Source organism: Chlamydotis macqueenii, chromosome 16 (assembly GCF_036417535.1).
Source record: "Chlamydotis macqueenii isolate bChlMac1 chromosome 16, bChlMac1.mat, whole genome shotgun sequence".
Taxonomy (NCBI): domain Eukaryota; kingdom Metazoa; phylum Chordata; class Aves; order Otidiformes; family Otididae; genus Chlamydotis; species Chlamydotis macqueenii.
This window is the reverse complement of record NC_141571.1, coordinates 4,871,838-4,897,018: the sequence shown is the minus strand read 5'-3', so window position 1 is coordinate 4,897,018 and position 25,181 is coordinate 4,871,838. Positions and strand designations below refer to the sequence as shown.

Here is a 25,181-nt window from a genome sequence, read left to right as displayed (position 1 = left end):
AAGAAAAGTAGGAAAAAGAGAAAAAAAAAAAAACAAAACACCTTATTGTCACTTTGAGTCAGAGGCAGGCACAAGAGGATCTCTTTTCACATTTTTTTTGTTTGGTCCACAATATTGGAAGAAATCGTTAGTTCACGCATCAGGACAAACATATTCCTCTGGATTTACACAAATGTGACCAAGACCCCACAAAATTCACAGAAGTTGCTCTCCTGCTTTCACATCTGCAATGCAGATCTCCATGACACTTCTGCAAAGTTAACTCCCACTCACTTAGCTCAATCCACAGAGCTACAAATAAGTGACTTGAAGCTCCTTTTCAGATCTCAAATCCTGGAACTTCTCTTGTATTGTTCAAAGTTTGAGTTAGCAACACTGAAAATTCATTTTTTTCTTTATCTGTTTATATAAACTGTATGTCACCATCTTCTCACTTCGCAATCTGAGCCAGTTTTTAATCCATTCCCTCCCACTACCTCAGTCCTGAGGGTACACTGAGGTCACGTTTCCTATATTTTCTTTGAAATTATGAAACCTACAGGGGAAGAGGGGGTTGGGTAGAATATATTTTAAGACCTTCCATAATTCAAGACCTGGAGCTATAAGAAAGGACTATGCATTGCAGCACTGATGATCAAATCATGAGTTGGCAAGACTGGGCTTTCATTCAACGGAACCACAAATGCACTTGAAACAGTGACTTGCTTTTTTCCTTTTGTTTCAGATCAGCCCAGCATCTTTTCTGACACAAAATGACCCAAGTCATTTCTGCTCTGAATCATCAGCAAAGAAGGGAAAGGAAGAAAAGTGAAGATATCACTCTCCACATCTTCATCCCACAGCATATTCCAGAGGGCACAACTTGATCATAACTTCTCTAACTCTCCCATGACCTCTTGCAAAATAATCCCTCCTCACATCCAAGTTCTAAAGCAAAGCACTTTCACACTTAAAGTGCACACTGTCTGTGATGGCAAGATAAAAGCCATCCAATAATGCACACAATTTCAGCTTATCTTGAGAAAAATGATACCTGAGCCACAAACAGTGAAGGCTGTTGCAGTGAATGCAACTTGCCCAAGGTTACGGGGAGATGCACATTAAGGAGAACTCGGACTCTCCACCCCTACACTGCTTCAGCACACAAGCGAAGCAAAAGGAGTGTTGCCCTTGAATTGTGGATACTGAGGCTCCATCACAACCAAGCCGCACAACAGCACTGATCCCAGGGAGCTGGCTGCCCTTTCCCAAACCTCAGGAAGCACTTATAGTTCATGGCTGTACTGGGCAGCTACCCGCAGATCAGTATCCACATGATGCACCCACGCACAGCAGAAGGCTTAACGCTTGCCCTAAAGTAGGACAACTACGTTATTAGATCAGGTTTGAGGCTGCTTGTTACTGAAGTCCGTGCGGGAGGGAAGCCCACCTGTTTGGGACCATGCTTCCTCCTCTGTTTTCAGTCACACGGACACAGCACGTGAATGTAGGAGCTACAGCAGCCAGGACCATAGCCTCACTGGGAAGCGTGAGGCCTTCCCCAGCTTTAGGACATGCAGGCAAAGTAGCATTTCCAGCCACGCTCCCCTTCATCCCCAGCCTCTTCTCCAGTGGAAGCAGCCTTCATCACCCACCTCTCCCTCAAAAGCATCATACTTATTTCGTTGCACAACAGAGAGGCAAGCACCGAGCTGCAGACCATCAGCATCATTTCAAGTTCCTCTGTGTATCAATGGCAGCACCTGAGCCAAGTCTGGATGCAGGTTTAAGCTCTCTTTGGTTGCAGAGTGCATCCAGGGAATAAAGCACATCTTGATACTCCACCAAGGACCTCTGCTAGCCATCAGCCTCACACCGATTACAGCTGAGGAGGGAGAGAGGAGGAGTATATTACACTTCTTTCCTTTAGACAACGCTTCAAAATTCCTGTGTTTGACTACGGAAAACACAAATGATGTGGTTGTTTAAACTGATCGCCCTGGCAGTGATTTAAAAAGAAACAAAACAGAGCCAGGAAAACACAGATTTATAGAGCTGCAGTCTATTTCCTAATAGCATGGAGGAGAAAACCTGCCTGTACACACATGTTTTTCCAGCCCCCAAATTTGTTATCTGTACCGGCCTTACATCCAGGGGTATTTCTCCAAGATACCTCCAGGTAAGAGGGAATATAATCGCAGCCCGTTTTGGTATGGGCCAGACGGCACCAAGGCAGCCAAGGGGACGGGGCTGCCCTTTTGTTTGCTCCTAGAAGCAAACATTAAGGTCACTGAGGGGAAACGCTGAAGCAGTTCCTCCTTGGGAATCCCTGGATACATTTCCAAACAACAAATTACACACTTGGCAAATGGGACAGGCCTGTTCTACTGCCGTACGCTTATCTTCCACACAGCCTTCATCCATCCATTTTCATCATTAGCCATTTCACTGCATAATCATGCCTTTAAAAAAGTGCAATGCCTCCTCTGATAACATCACCCTTGGGAAGCCAAAGCACTTCAAACGCAATGGATGGCATTAAACAAGGAGAGTTATTGTTATGCTTTTACCTCTACGCTTGAGCTCGATTTGGGCAAAGATCAGGAGTGCAGAACAGACAGACAACTGCTGAAAGCAGAGAAAATACCGAGGTTCCTTGTCCAAGGCAGAAGAGGGGGAGGGAAGCAGGCTGGAGGTGACTGCTCCTTAGCCAGCCTCTGCTAATCGAAGCGAGCCATCCTCATCAATATCACTTTGCTTTGGCAGCTTTTCAAGAGAAGAAAAAGAAAAAAAGAACAGGAAAAAAATACATATATAATCACACTCCCTTTGTGCAACATGCTTTAATTGCTGTGTGTACAGCACTCCAAAGAGGAAATCCACAGGGTTAGCAGCAAATGAGGAGCTGCACTGCCTTTAATGCTTTAAAGAGAAAATTCCTGCAGTTGGGGAACAGGAAGGGGGAAGGCGCATCCCCCTTTGACCCACAGGGCACATTCTTTGCCACTCCATCTGCCACCCCCAGCTGCTAAATCCTCCGTCGCCAACACAAGGTGATCTCAGACCGGAGCACGCTGCTAACACATGAAAGGAAACAACTTTGGCTGGTTGCCTGCTTACAAGCCCCACTCTCCCCCCTTCCCTTCCTCTCTGACATGTTTAAAGCATCTGAACACCAAGGTACCGAGATATCACAGGGCGAGCTTCCCTTCCCGATCCTGCTCAGATGGCTCTTGTCAGCAGCTCCCTCCAGCCCTGCTCTCAACCCCCTGTTTTCCATGAGGATTTCCCTCCTGCTCTGGAGCCGCTGCTCTGGAGCTCGTATTATTTCCTTTCTTGGAGCCTACAGACTGGAGCCAGCGAGGTTTGCCTGCTTCCCTGGGTTCAGCTAATAAATTGGGATCAGGGGGTCACACAGCAGGGGACTTGGAAGCCTGAGAGCCTCTGACACCGTTTTTATTAGTTTTTACTATACATACCATTTCAGGAGCCGGGATGCCATCCCAGTGGGGCCCTACCCATTGCTTAGTAACTAAGATTTTGTAATCTAAGTTTTGACAAGGTCATTTTTTACCTTGGGAGAGGGTGGGGGAGGGAGAACCCCCACGTACATTAATTACACAAACACTGTGGGGACAATGCAAATAGGAACCCATTTCCCTTTTGCATCAGGGCTAAAGAATGAAAAAATCTTTTTACTCTAGGGCTATTACAAGCCAAACAGACCAGGATATTTTAAATGACACACTGATACAGGCCCATCCTCTGCTTGCAGAGTGGATGAGCGCATTTCAGCCTTTCCCCTATCTACCCCTAATAAAACATGCCATCGACAAAAGTGGCCAAATCTGGAGGATGTCACAGATGCCTGGTGCCCAGGTTATATTAAATATCAGAGCCCTGATGCCCAGGTTATATTAAATGCCCCCATGCCTTTGCTGGAAGCATAGGTGTGACCCTGGATTCAGCTAAAATTAAGTAACAAAACCTCCACCGGCTTCAGCATCACTGTACCAATTAAGCCTGTGTTTAGTTAATAACAACTATTAAATTAGTTATACCTTTATTAGTTATATAATAAAGGTATAAATTACCTTTTGGCAAGCTCTAGTTCCAGCAGACAGAGGTGTGAAGAGCCCAAACACCCACTGGCCCTCAGGTCAAGCAGAGACAGTTTTTTCCTGATATAATATTTCTTAGGCTAACAAGCAGGATGTTTCAAAAGCATGGAAAACAGGGAAACACAGCCACTGAGGCCAAGTCAGCGCTGGGACGGTTTCAGAAGAGCAGGTACAAAGCCAAACCGGTGGAAGCACTGTGGTGACAGCACACTGCTGTTGTTGGAGGGAAACGGTGCTGGTCCAGAGGAGAAAGCTGCCTAACCAGCCCAGCCCAGCCAAAACAGTCATTTGGGCCCACAGCCACACGACATGGTGCAGAGAAGGAGCCAGTCTGCCAAGCTGGGCCTTTTCTCCTGCACTTAGAGCTGCTTTCTTCAGCTGCAGCTTGGCTGTGTTCAATAACCCTAAGCATAATTCTTTTTCCCATCTGCTGCTCTGCTGTGATAAATTCATTTTGGAAGGAGGAAAAGGTCCTTTGGTCACTGCTACCTTTCCCTTCCACCCTCTCCCCGATCCAGAGCTGCGTGAGGTGTATGCCCTCTGATGTGGTTAAAGTGGGACCGCGGTTGAGCAATGCTTTGAGGTCCTTCAGTATGCCTTTTACTGGCTGTCACCTCATCGGGCTCCAGCATATGCTTTGAGGTTAAGGCCCAGTGTTTGTGTTTTGGGCCTTTGTTGTGGTTGCTTGATTTGTTCATGATGGCCTTGGCTCTGCCACCCCACAAGCAAATGCAAAATTCACGAAGTGGTGACTCAGTTGTTTTATCCACTGGCAGCAGCAGCTGGCAGGGGCTCAAAACAGATCAGAGAACAGGGCAACAAGTGTCTCCAAGATGGATTTCAGACAAACAAGGAAAAATGAAAAACCTGAAAAAGCAAGGAGAGAAAAAGCCTGATATTAAATAAAGAGACAGAAAAAACAGCTGGAATGTCAAGTATAGACTGAAGGAGATCAAAAGTAAATCGGCTCTGTGATAGACAAGGAACTGTGCTGTGCTTCTGAACAGCAGCACTCAAACCATGGCAACTCACTGGCCCATACGGCTTTTTCCATTGGATAAACTTGGCCTGCACGTCCAAAGAAGTTGCTTTCTGCTGCCAGCACTGGAAGCTCAAAGCAGAACCTACAGATCAAGATGTTTTCTTCCTGCTTCAGGCTTCAGTCCTGAAAAAAAAATGACTCCAGAGGACTCAAAAACTGGCTTGCTCCTCTGGCTGATAGTATATGAAGTAGGATAGCAAGGCTTGGGCTTGTTATTCTGCAGTTGTATGGGCTCTGTGGGTTTTAAAATAACAAAAATACGTCCCCAGACATGAAGAGGGAGCTTCATCCTGACCTAGTTTTACACCACGGTAACGCTTTCCTCCCTGGAGAAGAAAAGAGTGATCCTCACAACATATCCTCTCCTGTCTGAACATACAGTACCAAAGGCACTTACTCAGTGGACATATAGAACTGTGAAAACATCAATGGGTGAGCACGGTACCAGACCACATGTCTGAACTGTGAATTCTCCAATAAAAGCAAGACGTTATGAGCTATCATGCACATAACAAAGACATTTCTACATTAACCATGCTTCAGGCTGAACACACAAGAAAGTATCACGTATGAACTTATACGATAAGGTACTGTATCATAAAATATCAAGTTCATAGAGGGAGGAAAGATGGTCTTGTGCTCAAGCACAGCACTGGAGTCACAACGTCTGGATCCTGTCCTCAGTATGACCCACGGTCATCCTGTGAGACCTCAAGTAAGTCTTGCCTTAGCTACATAGTACTTATGAAATCACTACAGCATTTTTTAAAACAGTGCTCAGCAATTTACATTCAGAAAGCTTTATAACTCATTTCTGTCTGTTTGATCTCCAGCCCCAACTTTTCTGGCAAAATAGCAATTAGAGCACTAGTGCTGAGCCGGCTCTTTGTTGCTGCCCATGTCCTATCAGACTCAGAAAATGATTGTGACTCAGTCACCTAAGCTGCGTTCTGTTTATTCATGTGTAAACTCAGAATCATCATAATTGCTTTCTAAGCATTAATTGATTATTTCTGATACCACTACTACAGAATTCCTAGAACAGAGAGGAAGAAAACCAACAAGAGGAGAAGACAGCAGCAAAACTGCAAACTCCTTTTTTGTTTACTTCTGTTTTTCCTTCTTCTGAGCACTTAGATGCAGGAAGTTCTTCCCACTCATGTCCTGATTTCAACACAGTATGCCATGGTTTGCTCTGTGACTTCAGTCCATCCATCTCAACTTTTCTTTGTTCACACACAACTCCATCTCAAAAGTGAAAGTCTGCATTCCCAGGGGTGACTAGCAGGGGTTTTCCTCATTCCCATGATGGCAATGAAGGTATGTCTGCTAATATCACTACCTGTATTTGCTCAGATCAAGAAATCTTCCACCTTTCCCTGTAATTAGGGGGGAAGATGGTGAGATGGATATCAGGAGATGATTCATTCATTTCATTCATTTCATTACCTTCTTCTACAACTTCTCTATTCATCTGTGTATCTCCAGCTACCACTCTCACATACATATGCACATTTTCTCCAGTTAGCTGAAGTCCTTCTATAGCTCTGTGTGTCTCCCTGCCTGCTAGAGCAAGAGGCTGGAAAGCAATTGTGACCAACACACTGACTTGTATAAAGAGAAATTAATCCCCTTCCTTCCTGGGGCTGAACTGCTTTGAGCACAGTACGGATGGATCAGCAACTGAAATCCCAGAGCAGGTAAGGAACCAAGGCAGAGTGGCAGTAGAAGTGTTGCATGGGCAGATTAACTTCACACACTTAATCATTTCCACCAACGAAACAACCAAAATAAAACACAAATCCAACTACAAACTCAGGTCTGGTTCTGCCTCAAATAGAAAAAATACAAGCCAAAGAAAGCAACCTTTGTAAATCATGTATACTGGAAGAGGCAGGTATATACTATAGCTCAGTAATGTAAACAGTCTCCTTTTCTCTAACGGAGTACATGCTCAGCTCATAACAAGTACTGCTTTACAGAGTCATAGCTTTAGTTTTTATGGTGTTAGGCTAAAATTATTTTACTCTTACGGTCATTTAGTCACAAGTCAATTAGTCACACAATACCAAGTGCTATCACGGAAGATTAACTGGAACTATGGTCTGCACATTTTACTCTTAAAAAATCAGTTTCCTCTCATTTCAGGTAACAACATGGAGGCGTATTGAAAGGACAGAACGAACACTCAAACAAAATAAGCAGGGCTAGCTAGTAAAGACTCAAGTAGGTATTTTCTTCTCTCTGTAAGACACAGAATTGTCCCACCTGAAACTCAGAAGTTTCTCATGACAGAGGAGAAAGTTATTTGGGAAAAATATACAAGTGAAAAATCAGACATTTCTACTAGCGAGCAGCTAGCTGAACACTCATTTCTCTCCTCAGTGGACATTTTAATGGAAAATCTGACTGATCTGGCAGAGACCGTTCCAAGACAGTGATACTGAGTCATAAAGCAAAGCTGGAGCTACCATGCAGCCCGATCCAATGCCCCTAAAGTCAATGGGAAGGCTCTGGAACAGGACCATACAAATTAAATAAAGTTTGCAGCATGGCTGTTATTAGCTTAGACTCACTGGAGGAGCTGGCAATGAAAAGCTGCTGCTGCTGCTTTCACGAAGACTCTTCTCTCGCTGTTATCGATGTCATTTCTTTCCAAGGATGTTCTGCAAATTGAGACAGGCATCAAACCGAGGAGCGTTCTTTGGACTTTGTTGTTTGAAGAGGGAGGAAAAAACAGTTTCACAGCTGTAGGTTGAGCATGAAAAAATATGGCAGGTGACAGAAAGAGGGTCACCACGCTGTGAGAGTGTCTCTGTTTGACAGTGTATGGGCTCGGTTTTCTGTTATTTTGTGTGAATTTAGTGCTGGTAAAACAGGGGAAAAAATGCTAGTCTATTTAAATCCTGGGATAAGGAGCAGCAGCACCATCACTTAATAGGAAAAAAATATTCTCCTTCAGATGAAAAAGGGAACAAAATCTGTGTAAAGGAGAAGCAGTACCAGAAATCAGACGTGGAAGCCTAAGTCAGGATATAAGAAAAAAGCAGCTCCAGAAAGGACACTGAACACGCCTAATTGATCTCCTGATGTCCCTTGAAGTCAGACATCTCTTTCAACAGGGGTAGGGATCAAAAAACGTCAAAGCACAATAATCTGCCATTTCAGGAGGACAGAGAAGAGCCAGACATGACTGTATGTTGTAGGACAAAAGAAAAGCCACAAAGGGAGCCCTTGACCTCCACCTCTCAGCTCTCAGTTTAGATGCAAGACAGGAATAGCAGAGGCAGTAGCAGCTTCTTGCTCAGCTCTCACTTGGAAGGACCCCAGAGAAGTGAGGAGAGCACTCAACCATCAACTGCAAACAGTGGCATTGGTAAACCCTTCCTTGATGGATTTCCATTGGAGACTATGGTCAGGAAGAAACCGAATGGAACAAGAGCATGGGAAGAAGAAATTATTTAATTAGCTATACACCAATGCCAAAAGCCTGGGTAATAAACAAAAGGAAACAGAATTAGTCATTTACGAGCACTAATTTGACCTAGCTGCTATTACTGAGCCTTGTAGAATGATTTGCATGACTGAATGTTTAAATCAATGGTTGTACTTTACTTAGATAGGGCCCAGGTCTTAGAAGAAATTGAGCGGAAAAAATGGCTTTACCTATAACCAAGTCACTAACAATTAAACAAACAAACAAACAAACAAGCTATCATGAACACTTCCTAATTAATGACCCAGAAAAAGCAACAAGATGGCATATTAGTTGGCATCTCCCACCATCATGTTAGAAAGCAAGGTGACTAATACAAAAGCTGTTTGTTTATGAGGTGTAGGATGAAAAGATAATCTACTAACCTCAAGCTTTCCCGTGAGAGATCAATGCTAACCCCACTTAGAATTACTAAATATCCTTGCTGTAAACTACGTGACAGAAAAGTCACCAGGCTGTGGAAAACCTGTACAAGTTTCTTTTGACAAACAAAGGAACTGGTCACCCAACAAATATTGGTAACCTAAGTACAACTCATTATGAGTCAACCACACCTGTTACACACAACAAGATCAAACTATCTAAACTGGCAATGATAAATACTTGGAGCCCTGAAAAGTTTTTCAGCTTTGTGAAATTGCTATGGGCATTCAGTTGAGGGAAAAAGTCTCACTGACCAAACATGACTGGGAATTGTTTATGAACATCTTACTAACAGCCCCAGATGCCACAACCAAATAATCAAGAGATGGCATGATAGTGGTCAAATAACTAATCTGCACTAACAAATTGCTGAAATCTAATAAAATCAAGGTAAATTATATAGCCAGTAGGATAAAGCATAAAATAGACTAAATCTGAAGTGTATTAGGAGTCTTAAAATGGAATTTGTGCTTAGAGCTAACATTGAAATGCAAAAGACTATTACCAGAGGAAGACATTTTTCAAGACAACACACCTAAGCAACTCCATTTAAGAGTTCCCAAACAGGGAACTGAATGTTTTCAGCATGCCTTGGAAGAAGGAAGATTCTAGAAAATAAACCTGATGTTCTGCCAATGTCTTAAAAGATAACAAACAGATATATTACTCTGATACTAAGACTGATGAAAAGAAAGAACCAAAGGAATAATGTCAACCTCAAAGCATGGAAATGGACAAACCTATAAGCAATCAACATGAGTTTATGGAAACCACAGCCTACCAAATCTATTTGATTTCTCTATGGAATTATAAATGGAGCTGATAAAGTCAATATCTTATGATCCAAATTTCTGAGGGGAATTTGAAATCGTATTTATACAGAATTAAGCGTTATTTAATGGATCAAAATGAATAGGTCTATTGTACCCTTTGGCTTCATAATACGTGTTACTAACAAGGCTGAGAACAGCAGTGCCAGGCAAGAGCTGACTGCCACCATCAACAAGGGGGTGCAGAGCAAGGCATCCTGCTACTTCTACCACAGCAGCACCACTGTTAAGGCTGTTTAAAGGCCTCAGTGTGGATAGATTTTTCAGACATAGTAGGAGCAAGAATGGTCTCAGCTTAACAAGATTTTACAGTCATGGTAAACTAGACTATTTACTAGTCTAGTTCATTGTCTCCAGAATTCCTCCTCCTGAAACGTGGACAAACACCTGAGGAACGGCAACACGAAAAGAAAATGTCTTTCAAAGGTATCATACTTCCCTGAGGCCAATTACTAACTACGCTGTCTGGGTAGGTCCCAGAGGGTATCCCATATTCATATCAATACTACATATCTCTGTTTGCTGGTATAAAATTACCAAGTTTTCCTTTGGTTTAAACCCTACCTATTATTTACTTCCGTATCTTGCTCATCTCCAAAACACAGTCTGAATGTAAAGCTCTAACAAGCTACAACGGCCAGTATCACTGGTATTAGAAGATCTTGAAGAGATCAAAACAGAAGCTTTTGTGTTGTTCACGGACCTAGCATGCAGAGCATACAATGACCTTGACCTTATTTTTAACCTCTTACATGCCATGCCTTGGTGCCAGCCCTGCAGGGTTATGCTAGTTAAAGCTTCAGTGATAATTTCCAAGTGACAGATGGAGTGTCAAAGCAAACAGCATCTGTCCAGAGGGCCCCACTAGGTGATGCTTCACAGAGTATCTCCTGAACATCTGCAGTAATTAAATGCTTAAGTCGAACAAAATTTAATTTTGCAGGCTGTGTTGAATCAGATATAGTTCACTGCACAGTGCTCCTTGATCTGCCCTGCTCTCGTAGAAAACAGTGTTGCTTCTCCCTAAGTCCTCTTCACCCTGAACTTTGGAACTGTGGCAGCTTGTTTGTTCAAAAAATAGGCCTTTAGTGGCTAAATACCCAATTTGGCACCCAGTGAAGTTGTTTCCCATGTCTGAAAGGAGATCACAATCAGAATTTTAAAGGGTGTATCTCCTCTCAATTCCTTTTATGAAAGGAGTAGGTTCTTTTACCAGAGCGGACGGCTTTTTTTTTTTTTCTCTTGCAGAACTCAGTACTGATATCTTAATAAATTTGGGTTCTCTGTGAATTCCAGGCAAGCTGAAAAACATCAAGAGATGTTCTTACTCCAGAAATGTTACCAGCTGGAAAAAGCATGAGAAGTGGGAAAGGCCAGAAGCTTACCAAAGTGGGAGACATTTGAGTTTGATAGCCAGTAATCTTAAAAAGACCAGTGCAGGGATAAAATACCCTCTCTTCCCTCTCATGGAAGGGAGGCAAAGCTCAGCAAATCAGGACCAAAGACACAGTGGAGATCAGTTAATTTGCTTGTATTTACAAATACCTGGGGTGGGATCCACCATTCACTCCTTCCTACTTGTGGCGTTCCCAGCAGTTTGAATTGACATGCTCTGTAGTTCACTCGGCTCTCTCATTTTACAAGTACAAGAAATAACTCCTAAGGGAGAAAAGTGATAAGCATGTTAGCAATTTGAAGAAGAATCTGTGACTGCTACAAGCCAAAAAAGCAGCCATAGAGTCAAGCCAAGCAGTCAGGGAGTAGACAGGTCTGTAGAGAGGAGATAGCACTTCTTAAAAGAGATGACGGCTGTCAGACTGATATATCAAGCCTTACTGTAACACTCATGGACATTTCTGTCCATGAGTAGTTGGGTTCCTGGCTACAGAAAAAAAAAAACATTGATATGTCCTTTCCAAGACAGAAAGGGGCAAGGAAACGAAAATCCTTTGTGCTGCATGGCAAGAAAATATTATTATGGAGGGACAATTTTTACAGAGTCCAGAATATCTGGTAACCCTGATCGTTCTGAACAGGGAACGGGTCACAAGATAAATGTTCAGCCTTCGGCACTTATTACTCAGAGTGCAAGGTTCTCATATGAAGGTTACCATATAATATTGGATTATGGTAATATATTACATTGCATTGCTGATAGGGTTTTTTCATAGGTTTTCACGTTCATTGTTTAACTCTCCATAGTTTATATTATTTTCTTCTGTCTATCTAATCTATCATATTTCTCAGGCATGTATCACTATGAGACTCCTTCTATAAGCAGAATATATTTCTTACACCCTGGACACTTGGTTTCACCAGTTTCCTGCCAGCACTGGTTCCTTCCCTCTCATTCTGTTGGAGGACCCAAACAAAAGATGCACTGTTGATTTCAGCTTTTCCCAAAAGCTGAGGCTGTTGGTCTGGGAATTGCATGTATTAGGAAATCCGTTTGTTCTCCCTTGTCTTACTCACTGGCTTTTCCTTTTCCAGCCACAGAGCAAAAGTCTGCAAGTCACTCCAGAAGAGGATAATTCATTATTTTTGCTTGACAAAGTTGAGAGTGAGAAGGAAAAGAGTTGAAACAACGGAAATGCTGATCTCATTCTAAATCATGAATTACAATTTAATTCTCTGTTGGTGTTTTTTCATTGCTCACTGAAAGTAAACTGTTTGCACATCTAGTGGGGCAAGCTCAGAGCCAAAAATGTCAGCAGGCATCGTAACTGGAGAATGGGCAGAAGATGAATTAATGGTTGGAGTTAAGGCTGGTATATGCCCATGAGTCACATTCAGATATAATCATCCAAGACTTTCCACTCTCCCTGCAAAAGTGTGATCACATTCAAAACACCCAGCAAATTTGCTCTCCTAGAACTGAGCTCTGGCTTACTGGGACCCACAATGTTACAGTCAGCTCAAGTTTGTCTTATCTCTGAAATTCAAAGCTTTTGATTCTGTACATAGTTCGCATAATTCTGGATTCTAAAAGATTATCAGGATAGACTTCTCCATGTGACAAACCCCGAACCTGCTATTACAGAAGGCCTAACTCCTCTGGATCAGGGTACGTCCTGCACCAAATACCACTTTGGACAGCCAGAAAAACTCAGGAAGGAAGGAAAGGGAAAAAAGAAAAAGGCCATGCGGAGGAAAGGAAACTCACAACACAGATAATATGTGAATGGGGGGTGGGAAAAGAGAAGATGAAATAAAGCCCATGTCAAATGGCTCTGCTTTCCCCTCTATTTTGTTTGGAGAGAAGATTAGGTTACTACAGTTCAACAGGACTCAGTTTGCTTATTGCTTTGGGCATTAAGAACTTAATGCAAAAGTAATGAAGTTAAACCTGTGGCATAGATAATGGTCATTAGCAGCCTTCCTTCCCTGTCATAAACCTGACCCTTGTTAACTCCAGTTTTATCTTTCTATGCAGATGATTTTGTATGGGGCAGGAAGCATTCTCTATTCTGTCCAATTTGGGGAAAAAGACAGCTAGTGAGTATGGACTGATATTTCCCAAACTGAAGCTCTTCTCCCCCACATTGCAGTCCAGGCTGCATTACAAACTCAAGGGAAATGCTAAGAAAAAAGAGTAGAATTGGAGCCCTTGAGAGAAAAAAGCGTAATTTGTAGTAGGCACAAGAGCTTCAAGAAGTCAGCTGGGATTGATATTTCCTAACAGGAGGATGTTATGGAAAAGGGAAGGATTAAAAAGTTTCAACACAAAACAAAGCCTATTTACTACTTAGCCCCTTTCATTTCGTCCTCCACCTCCCAGTCAATGGAGCGCTTTCCTCACTCATTAAGTAGAAGTTCTTTTCGAGTTTATTGACTGAGGGCAAAATTGCCCCTGCAAACAGATCCTTGATAGCTGTTGCAGCGTTCCTCTGCCACTGCTCTGACAAAGGGAATCCTCTTACCCAGTTCTGTCAAGGAACATCTCCCCTGGATGAGATATACTTGAATATACCAATACAACCAAACATCCTAATTCTTCAGTAGTTATCCAAAACTCAAATTTTCTTTCACCAGAGACCCAAAAAGAGCATATGCATAGCCAAAATGAACCCATTTTTCATGACTGTATGGGGAAAACTGTCTCATTTGTGTGGAAAGATGATCTAATTCATCTGCTTTTAGAAGCAGGATGACGATTACTAACTTTTTTATATATTTGCCTAATAATAATGGTCAAGCTTTTTTTCATTCTGGGAATTATGGGGTGGCATGAAGAAATGTAATTTACAGTTGCAAACTGAGGTGACCATGACATTGTCTATCTACAAATGGAGAAGGGCTATATAGCAACATTGACCTTAAAGATAAATTAATCAATTTTGAGGTTTCATCACTAAATAAATCCAAACATACTAAATAGGCAGTAATAGAGCCCTCAAGCCAATTGCAAAATTGCATTACCTTCAAAGGAAGGATCACATGGCCCTCAAAGTGAAAATGCTTCATAATACTATCAGTCATCACAAGAGTTACACCTATATTTGAGTAACAGGGAGTGGATTAGTCATCACTTCATGAGCAAACAAAAAATGAATTTTTGGGTTATCGTTCCAGAGAATTATCTGTTTTCCTGTAAATTCACTAGAGGAGAGGAAAACCACAGACTAAAATCTCAGCTTGGGGTAATTCTTTATTTCATGCTGAAAAGGGGTCTGTACAGGACATTGCTGAATAGACAGATAAACCAGCTAAATTTTAAGGTGTAGAAGCCAATATGACTGCTTGAATCATCTCCCAATCTCCTGTTCAGCTTCTCATCTACTTTATTTACACAGACATATGTGATTTTGTTGCCAGCTGGTGATTTGGCAATAAAATGAAATCTGAGCCTAATGTGCCTAGAAGATTTGTTTGGAAAAAAATAAACCCAAGATTAAAAAAAAAAAAAACAAACTAAGTAGTACTTGTTTATAGAAACACTACGGTACCTTTGATCCTTTCTTCTGTTCTGCTTCAATATGCTTGAGTAAAAAGAAAATACGCTGTAAATTTCAGAGAGCAGCATGGGGGCTCCTATGTTTGTGTTGCAAAGACAGACTGAAGCCTTTAATCAAGACAAACTCCTGTAGGGCAAATTTCCCAATCCTGCATTAGTGTGGTGGTGTTGCCAGGTGGATCCCCATCCAACCAATCTACAGTTCTTGTAACTTGTCCGACCCATTTCTGTGGCAGGGCAGCCCTGCAAAATCATATGGCATGAGAGAAGGTGGGGAGACAAGAAGGTGAAATACAATGAACGAAGACATAAGCTAATAAACACATAAATGCATGGAAAAATAATGCAGGACACTTAAGAATGGCTGAGATATCAAACTAGAAATAGCAAAGCAGAGATATAAAAGTTATAGAAAATATAGGATCCATATGAAGAATGTTTCACATACCCACGACCCTGAATAAAAACATTAACAGTAAGTCCCTTGACCTTTTCTATACATACATATGTCAGACAAATACGTACATGCTGCTCTTTAAAATCTGATATTTGTTACATCTCACATCAAAGCCTAACTGCATATGGACAGATTCTCATACAATTTGAGCATGGAATAAACACAAGGGGAAAAAAAAAAAGAAGGCATTAAATCTGCCTGTCGTAAGAGAAGTGCTAGTCAGGTAATAATACCTAAAAATAGTGGAAACTTTTGTATATGAAATTGCTGCAGTAATTACACTTAAAATCAGATGTGCAAATGCACCCTTAAGGTCTATCAGGACACCTCCTTCATAACCTAGAATTTTTCACTGGGATTCAGAGTTAGTGTCTTCACAGGAAAACCAGTGCCTTTTCAAATGCTTGCTGTGCTATGAACTGAAGTACATTGGGAAATACAATGCAGTACTCAAATAAGAATACTTCTAAAAAATGCAAGACTATTTTCTTTAAAAACCCTGTTTTCAAGCAGTGTAATGAATTCCTTTCAGACCAAAATCTTGTCGCTTTTCTCAGAACAGCTGTGAATATACTCAGTTGATTCTGAATTCTTTGTGATCAGATAAATACTTACAGTTAGAAACTCTTAACAAAAACAAATCAGAAAGAACTCCAGAATGGCCAAGGGAAAGCATCATTTGCCTCTGCAAGGATCCTATGCACAACTGACAAAGAGAAAATTAAAAATTAATTTTTAAAATAGAAGTTAGAAATTATCACCAGACTCCTGAGTTATGGAAAAGCAGTTGTACTGTAACCCAGCACCCAGTGTACCTGGGAGTAATGGAAGAACACATGCAGAAGTGTATACTGCTGGGGCTACTGCAGTAGGAAAGGGTTTAATTTAGCCACCTCCGCACACTGACATGCTGGAGATGGCATCAGGAAATCCCACAGCAGCCACCTGATGAATTTACATGGATATTTCCAAAGTTTTCTCCACGGTTCCACATTTCTGCTAGGTCAAGTCTTTGAATGCAGATAGTGCTCCATGGATAGGTGGAATGATTTATATTCTCTCAGCTAAGGGGTCACAGCACAGAAGTGGCTGATGGCTATCTGCTTGGAGGGAGCAGGAATCTGGGCCTTCTCCAGCTTTTTAACAAGTGGAAGCCATATGCAACTTCCTACAGCCATCCAAAGAGAGCAGGAGCTGAAAGGTAAACTTCCCCACCCATCTGGAGGAGTTTAAAGCCTGCTGAGAACTTCCCTCAGCCAACTGTTCAGGCTTCCTGTGCTGTAGTGATTTCTGCAGCCTTCTCTATCTTTGAAACGTGAGTAAGTTATTGTTGGCATATAAAGAGGCTGGCAAAGTGTCATCCCATGATTCAGCATATCAAGAAGCAAGATAGCATAACGAATCATTGTGCAAAAGGGTTGCACAATGTGGACTGAAACAGTCCATATAAAAGCTCTGTTGTACCGGCATGGAAATGGCTTTTTCATGGAAGGGACTCATCTGCCAAAAAAACCCGTTGTATAATTAATGTTTTATGAGCAGAAGATCCAGAGGCAGATAGAGGCATCGATGCTAGGACCTTGCCTTCTGCGACACAGACATACGAGAAGGTACTTTGGTTTGCCAGGATGATTTGTTTACAATTGTAACATCTGGTACAGAAGGTTTTGAAAGAGATTCGTGAATTGGAAAGAGGAGAAAAGAAGTCCTGCATTTGATTTAAATTGCTCTGTGAATTGGAGATAATCCATTGGAATCAATGGAGATAACCTGGCACAAACCCCTCCTCAATGGAAGGAGAACCAGAGCCAAAGAGTGTCAGTGTACAGAGCCTGACTGCGTTTCCTTATCCAGCCCATGGGAAAGTCTGCAATACCTCAGGTTACTTCAGCTATTTCCAACATACAACTGTCTTTTCACCTCCATGGCACTGCCCAACAGCCCCCATCCCCATTAGCTCCCTCCCAGGTGCTCTGACAGGGTCAGACACCGGCATCCCACAAGGATGCCAACACTGCACCCCACAGGGGACCATGCATTTGTCTGTTACCACCCCTCCATCTGCCTGGGGAACAGCTCCCCAGGTTGCTAACCAGATATGTTGAGCTGGTCTCCATCAGAAGAGCACCCTCACACCCTTCTTCCCAGCCTTTCCTCCTCTCTGGCAAAAAGACAGCATCATTCCTAGATGAAAAGCTCCAAAAGATTTTTCTGTCAAGATTTCAAAAAAACACCCAGCCTTTAAAAAGACAACTCAATAGACTCTTTTTGTTGGAAGAACTGATATCCTTAGAAAGGAAAAACCTTCTATTTCAGGATTTTTCAGCTTGCCTTAGATTCATGGACTACTGCTAAGATATCTGGCAAACATGACTATGAAAAGCAAGCTCACACATCCCATAAAGCTGTTGCTTTAAGCAGCACTTCTAAAGGGGGGGCAGCAATGGCTCTGGAAAAAAATTAGGGTCATGTACCACAAAAAAATTGAAAAGCATTGGTCTTTTTTTTGTAGCTCTCATTTGTGAACTGATATTGCACAACCACTATGCAACATGCTTCTGTCCCAGTCTCGGGGGCAAGGCCAGCCCACGCCGGCAGCTGTGCACCATGGGGACGGAGACCAGCAACTCCTTTTGCTGAAAAGCCACCAGGCTGTCATCAGATGGTAACGGTGACAGACTCTGGCCAAACTTGCCGTGATAAGCCAAAGAGAAAAAGCTCTGCAAATCATTACCCATACTCCTCTGCATCCTTCAGGCATCCAGTCCCCATCCTCTACTTCTCTTAATTTAGATAATTGGTTTTAATGCCCTGTTTAACTTCTGTTTTCCCTGCCTGTGCTCTCTCTTTGCATCAGCTTCCTCCCTGCTGGCTCTCTGCTTCCCTGCCCAAAGAGCTGTTTTGTCACCATTTTTCATACTCTATTTTCCTTCTACATCTGTTGACTGGCTCAGATGCTATTAATTCTATTTAATAAAGATGGGAGAAACAGGCAGTGAGGGAGGACACGCTGTTAGAAATAATGTAAACAGATCAAACTTTCACCCTACACACCTCAAATTATGGGAACTACGGCGGCAGTTAAGGGCCTCAGCCACTTATATTGGCAAACCCGTCTTTCATAAGCATGCAATTTAGATTTAATAATATGCTTAATGAATGGTAATTAAAAACAAATTGCAATTAAAACACTACTTAATGAGATTTAGCAGTGATGTGATAGATATGTATCTATCACCAAGTTCAACTTCAATAAATATTTTCTTAATAACAAACTAGCATTTAATTAGTATGGGAAAAATGCTGCTGTTAAATCTAAATTAAATTAAAACATACTTAGGGCACTTACCCATTTAATAGTATGTGTTAATGAAAAATATTTAAAAGGCTTATTCTTTCTCCTTTTTTTTAACGGTAATAGTTACAAGAATTAAATAAAAGGAATTTAATTGATTGCAGTATGTAAAGGCATCATCCAGCCCTACACATAAACACTCGACTGATTTAAGAATTTCCTAACCCACAACATCTACACTTTAACACATGTAAGTGAACAAAAAGTCTGGCTAGAATTTGAAGTTTGAGATTTAACAAATGCGACAGTTTACAAAGTCATACTCAAAATTCCCACCACACCTTTCCCACTAACCTTTCCATGTCATTTTATGATTGGATTATCATAAATATCTGAGCACCTGCCAAAAATTTTTAAATAGAAATAAAGCGTTTTCTTTCTTCCTGCAGATATAAAGTTTGAATATTTCATAGATCTTTATTTGTTTAGTGGGAGAGGGCAGGAGAAGTTGTTTAGTATTTGGAGCTTAGCGTATGTCAACTATTTTGTTTGAAACTGAGGTTTGTGAAACCTTTATTTCTCATTAAAGGTATTTTGGTAGCTTAAGTCCTGATCCTATCTGTCTCCTGTGTTCCCAAGACTCCTTATAGTGGCTGATACTTTAATTGCTCCAGCATTCATTATGACTTGGACTAAATTCAAAGAAAATATTTTATAGTGAAAAATAGCTTTAAGAAGAACATAAAATTTTTGCAGAAAACATGGATCCTTAAAACATTCAGTGTTTTTGATCAACTAGCTGGAACTGGGAAGGATTCATTTTGATAGAGCCTGTGGAAACACAGAGTAAAATCTGAAGAAATAATTTCTAATTCCCTTTTTGCACCAATCTTTACTGAGTATTTCAGGACAGAAACTAGGAAAAAAACCCAATTTCCTCACAGATCTGTCCAGGACTCCTTCTGGGTCTCAACAGTACCTACTACAAGGGGTCTGGTTCACAGGGACGCAATGGTAAGATAGATTTACAGTATAAATGTAAACAGCTCCCTAAGGCAAAAAAAACCATAAATGACTTTTCAATGTTTTACTCTGCAGAATTTTTGTATATAATGACATTCCTGTACAGCAACATATGTCACATATACAGGTATGGTTTTTATTATCACTGACAGTATGTAACATATCTATTCGCAGACAGACACAAGCTTATAAGAAAAAAAAAAGGCCCAATATTAAATGTAATTTAAATAAAGAATAAAAAAGCGTTGGGCAATATTTGCTATGAGTTCACTATGGCTTCCTTTTCTTCTTTGTAAGTGGAAAAGACTTACAGGAACTAGACATTAAAGATACAATTTTAGCCCTTAGCTCTTTTCCTCTTGAAGACAACATCAAGAACAGGAGATGATAATCATAAACCTGGTCTCTCTGGATAGCTTCCCACTTAATCCCACCAGCAGCTGCTTGGCTCACATCTCTTCTTTTTCCTTACATATCACAAACAGACTAGAATGAAGACTACTAGTTTTCAATTTCAGTTATTTTCTATTAAAGTGCCAATCTGGGTTTAAAGTGATTGGTCCAACATTGCACAGTATTATTTTATAAAACAAAATAACCAGCCGTGGAAAATAGGTAACAAATAAGCAATATGAGTTACCAAATATAGCATATAATATTGTGCTGCACACAAACAGAGAGAAATAACGTACGTACCCAGCCAACTCAGGATTGATCCTGAAAGCTCGGATGTATTAGTTGCAAAATGTGAAGGATATTTTCCTGGCATGTTCCAGCTTCAGATATGATGCGGATAACACTTAGCATTAAATAATGCTCCTATGATTCCAGTTTTCAAGCATTTCACAATCCACTGCTAAATGCGACATCCTGGATGAAACAAATGACTTGATTAAGGACTTATTAACATCGAAACAGAACTGACTTCATGAATTATGACAGGTCCTACAGTACATGTCACACTGCATCAGAGCTGAAAGCAAAGATATTGTCCTGACTTTGGAAAAACACAACCAGTTAGTTTGGGAAATGCCCACTCCACAGCAGTAGGCACACAGCGAGAGCCTGGTTCCAGTGGGCAGAATAGAAATTCACACCCCAATTTTCAGCCCACTATCTCCTAGTGCACAGTGGTGCCTGACATATATCTTACCACGGCTCTTGGCTGGAACAAAAACCATTTCACTTGAATCAAATATCTGGGTGTGCTATGAAACTGATGATTAAACTGTTGTGCTTTGAAGGAGACAATCTTCCTCCACTTTCTCCATTTAAACTGCTTTCTTAGAAGCCAGAAAGACCCAACAGGAACCTTGGCAAGATGATTTATGGATTACTGGATAATGGTGGAAATGCCCCAGTATTGCACCCAGTTTTGATGCCAAGACTGCAGCTGCAATGTAACACATAGCTGAGTGTCACTTTGTCCACAGCGTACCTGGTCATCTCATGAAAGCTCCCAGTCACAGACAACCTGCGGAGCTGCCCTCTGAAAAGTCCCAGGGTTTTGGGGTTTTGGCTATGTCAGTACCCACTGCAGTAGCTGTGATGGTTCAGATTAAACTGGAAGTCAATCAGATTTGTTTTCCTAATCACTTGGGGGTTCCACTTAAGATAGAATCAAGAATGGTTAGGGTTGGAAGGAACCTTCAAAGGTCATCTAGTCCAACCCCCCTGCAAGGGACATCTCTGACCAGATCAGGTTGCTCAGAGCCTCATCCAACCTGGCCTTGAACATTTCCAGGGATGGGGCATCCACCACCTCTCTGAGATGCAGGAAAAGAATAAGGAGATGGGAAGCACAGAATCAGAAGCTCTGAAAAATAATTTGTTTAGCATTGGCTAGACCGCACCAAGCTTGCCAGTCTCAGCCAGAAGAACTAATGCTTTTATCAAAGGGAGAACAAACTACCATCGCTGATGCCACCAAAGATCTAAACAGCCAGGAACTACCCCTCTTCCCTCAAGGATCTTCCACCAAAAATGGCAGAGATGCTGATTAAAGAAAGATGGTGCTTTATCACTCTCAGCTTGTGGCTAGCAGTCTGGCATCTCTGGTGATGCTCAGCTCAGGCTGAGACAAACAGGAGACCCACGCCAAGTTGTTTTGCAGTCAGTGGCCTGTTGCCAGAGTGTCATTTTTCACAGAAAGGACACAATACCAAGCAATCTGGCTGAGAATGAATAAAAATGTCATCTGCGTTCACTCCTCTTCAAGGGCTCATGCAGTATTGTTCTCCTCATGTGCGATACAGTTCCAATTGATCCAACACACATCACAAGATACTTCTCAGGGACCTATTGGTCAGTTTTCCAACCTTAGCAAGGAGCTCACTTCAAACTATTACATTTTATAGCAGTGATGAAAAAGGGTTCGTTTCTTTCATGAATTGGAGATGGTTTATTTTTTGCCTACTGGAAATTTGTCTCCTCTTTCACCCAGCAAAAAAAAAAGCACAAGAATTAGACAATGAGACAGCATGGAAAAGAAATATGCTTAGCAAAAATAGCAAACCATCAGATTTGCACATTGCTGGAGATACAAAAGGAAAGATGATTGAGAAGAGACTGCAAAGCCAAAAAAGCACTGACAAGATTTATCTGCCATCTGCAAAAAAGAAAGGAGCAAACAGAAATAAACACACGCGTGAGGAGGCAAGAAGAATGAATGGTGGTTTATTATCATGGGGGAATCTTTCACTGGCTGAACTCTAAAGACTTTACCGATACAGAGACGTGGTTTTTGAAACAGAGTATACGTTTTTTCTGTCCTCAGTAGTCATGGCTGAATATGCACAGCGAGACAGCCTCATCTTGGGCTCTAACCCAGGAAAAGCACACAAAAGGTACCCAAGGAGCATAAGAATCATGGCTGGCTTTTATGTGTTTCCCTAGAGAGAGGTCTCCATGTTTGACTGGCCATTTGCACACCATCTGCACACGCTGTTAGAACATAAAGTTGGAACAGTCAGTTCTGCAAGGTAAAGAGGATTTTTTTTCTCCCCTGGTTAGATGGAATTCAAGATGCTAAGTATCTCTTGAAAGTTGTTCAGCCTCCTCATCTGCTAACAGCAGTGGATGTTGGAGATGTTGAGTAACATGCAGAAAATCCCAGAAAAAAATGGGCTGTACCAGCTGGTACTAATGGGAAAGAGTGGCAGGGAGCTGGGGAAAAAGTAAAGCACCCTTTGCCATCTCAGTGCATTCCTGCCAACAGCTACTGATAGGATCTGATTCTAAACACAACCCTCAAGACTAGATTTTCATGCTTGAAGAGAGATGAGGAACAGCTTACAACAAGCCTCTGTGAACCATCATAATGAAGAAACTGAAAACGTCAGATACAGCAAAACACACTCTGGCAACAGAGGAGAGCATGCATTCCTCACCTACTGTTGTGCAGGGAACAGAGGTGCTGGATATTTAAAATAAGGAGCTGGTTTTCTGGTTCTGCATCCCAACTAATGAGTCAAACACGCTCTGACAGATAAATCCTTGAGAAATAAATGAATTTGTGTCTTGCAAAAAAAAAAAAAAAAACAAAAACAACAGAGAATCCCATATGAGATCTCTCTTTTTTAAAGCTGAAGAATGACCCAAAGAATAAGAGCAAATAGCACTGGAAGAAGTCATGCCTCTTTTCTCCCATCGCCCAAGTCAAGATATGCTCTCTATAAGCCAACCCTGAACATGATTTGGTATCCCCTGACTTAAAAAAAAAAAAAAACAAAAACCAAAAAACTCCAGTAGAGATGCCCGCACCTGCCTTAGCCATTGGCATCAGAAGTCACTTGAATGGGAGCTGCAGGGAAGATACTCCAGCCACAACAGCATTTCACACCAGCTTGCTCTGTGACATGGAGAGTCACCTGGCTCCAGCCTGCGAGAGGAAGGCCATGGCTTCATGCAGCCTGGTCTGTCACCTCACTGCGATGACCAGGCACGGCACCATGCTGACACTGTCCTACCCAGAGAGAAAAGGTAGGACAGAGCACAGCGGCTGAACTGGATTCAGCATCCAGGGTGCACTGCACAAAACATACACATGATACATCACTTAAGAAGGGCTGCAGAAAGAAGTTACTATAAAGTTTCCATTCCAAAGCACTAAAATCTTACATTTGCTCATTAAATTTCATTTGGGGCCCCAGGCAAGTGAACAGAACACTGGTCTAGCTAGTGCATTTTGCTTTGCTTACTGCTACTGACATACAGACATATCTTTCAGAAAGAAATTGCAAAACTTAGGACTTCAGTCTTGGCTAACCATCCCTCCCCACCTCTGGCTTTCAGGGTAAAACCAACATCACATTTCACGTTTGGTGTTTTGGTTTCATTGCTTTCTTTTCTTTTAAAAGCATTATGGGAATGTGGAACAAAAGAAGAATAGCATATCCTCTATTTAAGAGCCCCCAATTCAAAGACCAGTTGAGACAATGGCAGGATTCTCATGTATTGTGTAGGCATTTAATAATAACCCAACTATTCTATTTGGAAAATCAGTGCTCTCAGGGGCCTGCTGGGAATCTCTGCTCCCTCTGCTTGCTGGTGCTTTCACATGGCTGCACACACAGACGTGTAGCATCCCTGCACGTGCTGACACCGTGGCAGCCTTGAGAAATCCCCTGGCAGCCAAACTCAGACCCCCAGTCTCACTTAGCCATACATGCAAGCCACGTGCTGTGTTGGGGCTCTGCTCCTACATGAATGCTGCAAAATGGGCTCAGAGAAGATGAAACTCATTGCAGCTGTAGTTCCTGCTCTTTGGCAATCATTTTAGATGGTTCAGACTTGAACCTGAGCCTCTGTCATGTGGTGTTTCTACAGTGCTCAGCACAGCAAGGAAGGATGTATTTTCTAAAAAGTTCAATAAAAATCTGATTCCCTATAAGCTAGGCTTCAGGGGCTCAAGGAATTGTCACCACTAAGTGCTGAAAACCTGTCAGGCCTCAGAAAGCCTTGAAAATAAAAAAAAAAAAAAAAAGAAAAAAAAAAAAAAAGAAGAAATGTAGGGGACTTTTTATTTGCTTTTTGATTTTTGGAGCCTAGAACATAAAAATCCCATCATGTTTTACATTCTTCCACCACATCACAAAGACTAGAAATGTGTGGGTTTGAATCTCTACAAAGAAGAAATGTGCTGTGGTTTATTTTTTTTGTATATTAAAAATGCGAATTCAAAGAAATAGTAGGATGACAAGAGCTCAGGCTTTAAGAGAAATCCCAAGCATTACTAGAAGGATTCACAATAAAGTTACCAGGCTTGGTATCTTCACAGTCTTCCTTCAAGGCCAATGGTCTCCCCACACGGCTGAGGATCTGCTTCCCTCACGTAGCTCTACAGAAAAAGGGTTAAACAGTAAAAACTTGTAAAACATCTAGCAAACAAGCAGGCTAACACTACTCAGCTGCTGTTGTGACCCCCCAAAATCATACTGGATAATTCATATATTAGCCATTCTTCAGCATTTGCTAATTCCAAAGGTTTATTCCGGCCAGTCAAAGAAATAAGATAACTCAAACAAACAGTAGTGGCACATGCTGGAGCATAGAGCTCAAGC

General features: G+C 41.6%; 1 long non-coding RNA gene across 8 annotated transcripts in view; it reads right to left on the bottom strand.

Moving 5' to 3' along the window:
• Positions 1–25,181, bottom strand: part of LOC147598695 (uncharacterized) — an 81,007-nt gene that overhangs the window by 24,019 nt on the left and 31,807 nt on the right. For 6 of the 8 annotated variants that reach the window (XR_015260275.1, XR_015260276.1, XR_015260274.1 and 3 more), the window contains 6 exons: positions 24,879–24,958; positions 23,383–23,648; positions 20,317–20,490; positions 15,918–16,008; positions 14,838–15,088; positions 11,437–11,550 (listed from right to left, as the gene is read on the bottom strand). This is a non-coding gene — a long non-coding RNA (uncharacterized LOC147598695). The remainder of the gene's footprint in view (positions 1–11,436; positions 11,551–14,837; positions 15,089–15,917; positions 16,009–20,316; positions 20,491–23,382; positions 23,649–24,878; positions 24,959–25,181) is intronic. The other 2 variants (XR_015260279.1, XR_015260281.1) reach the window with 2 other exon arrangements.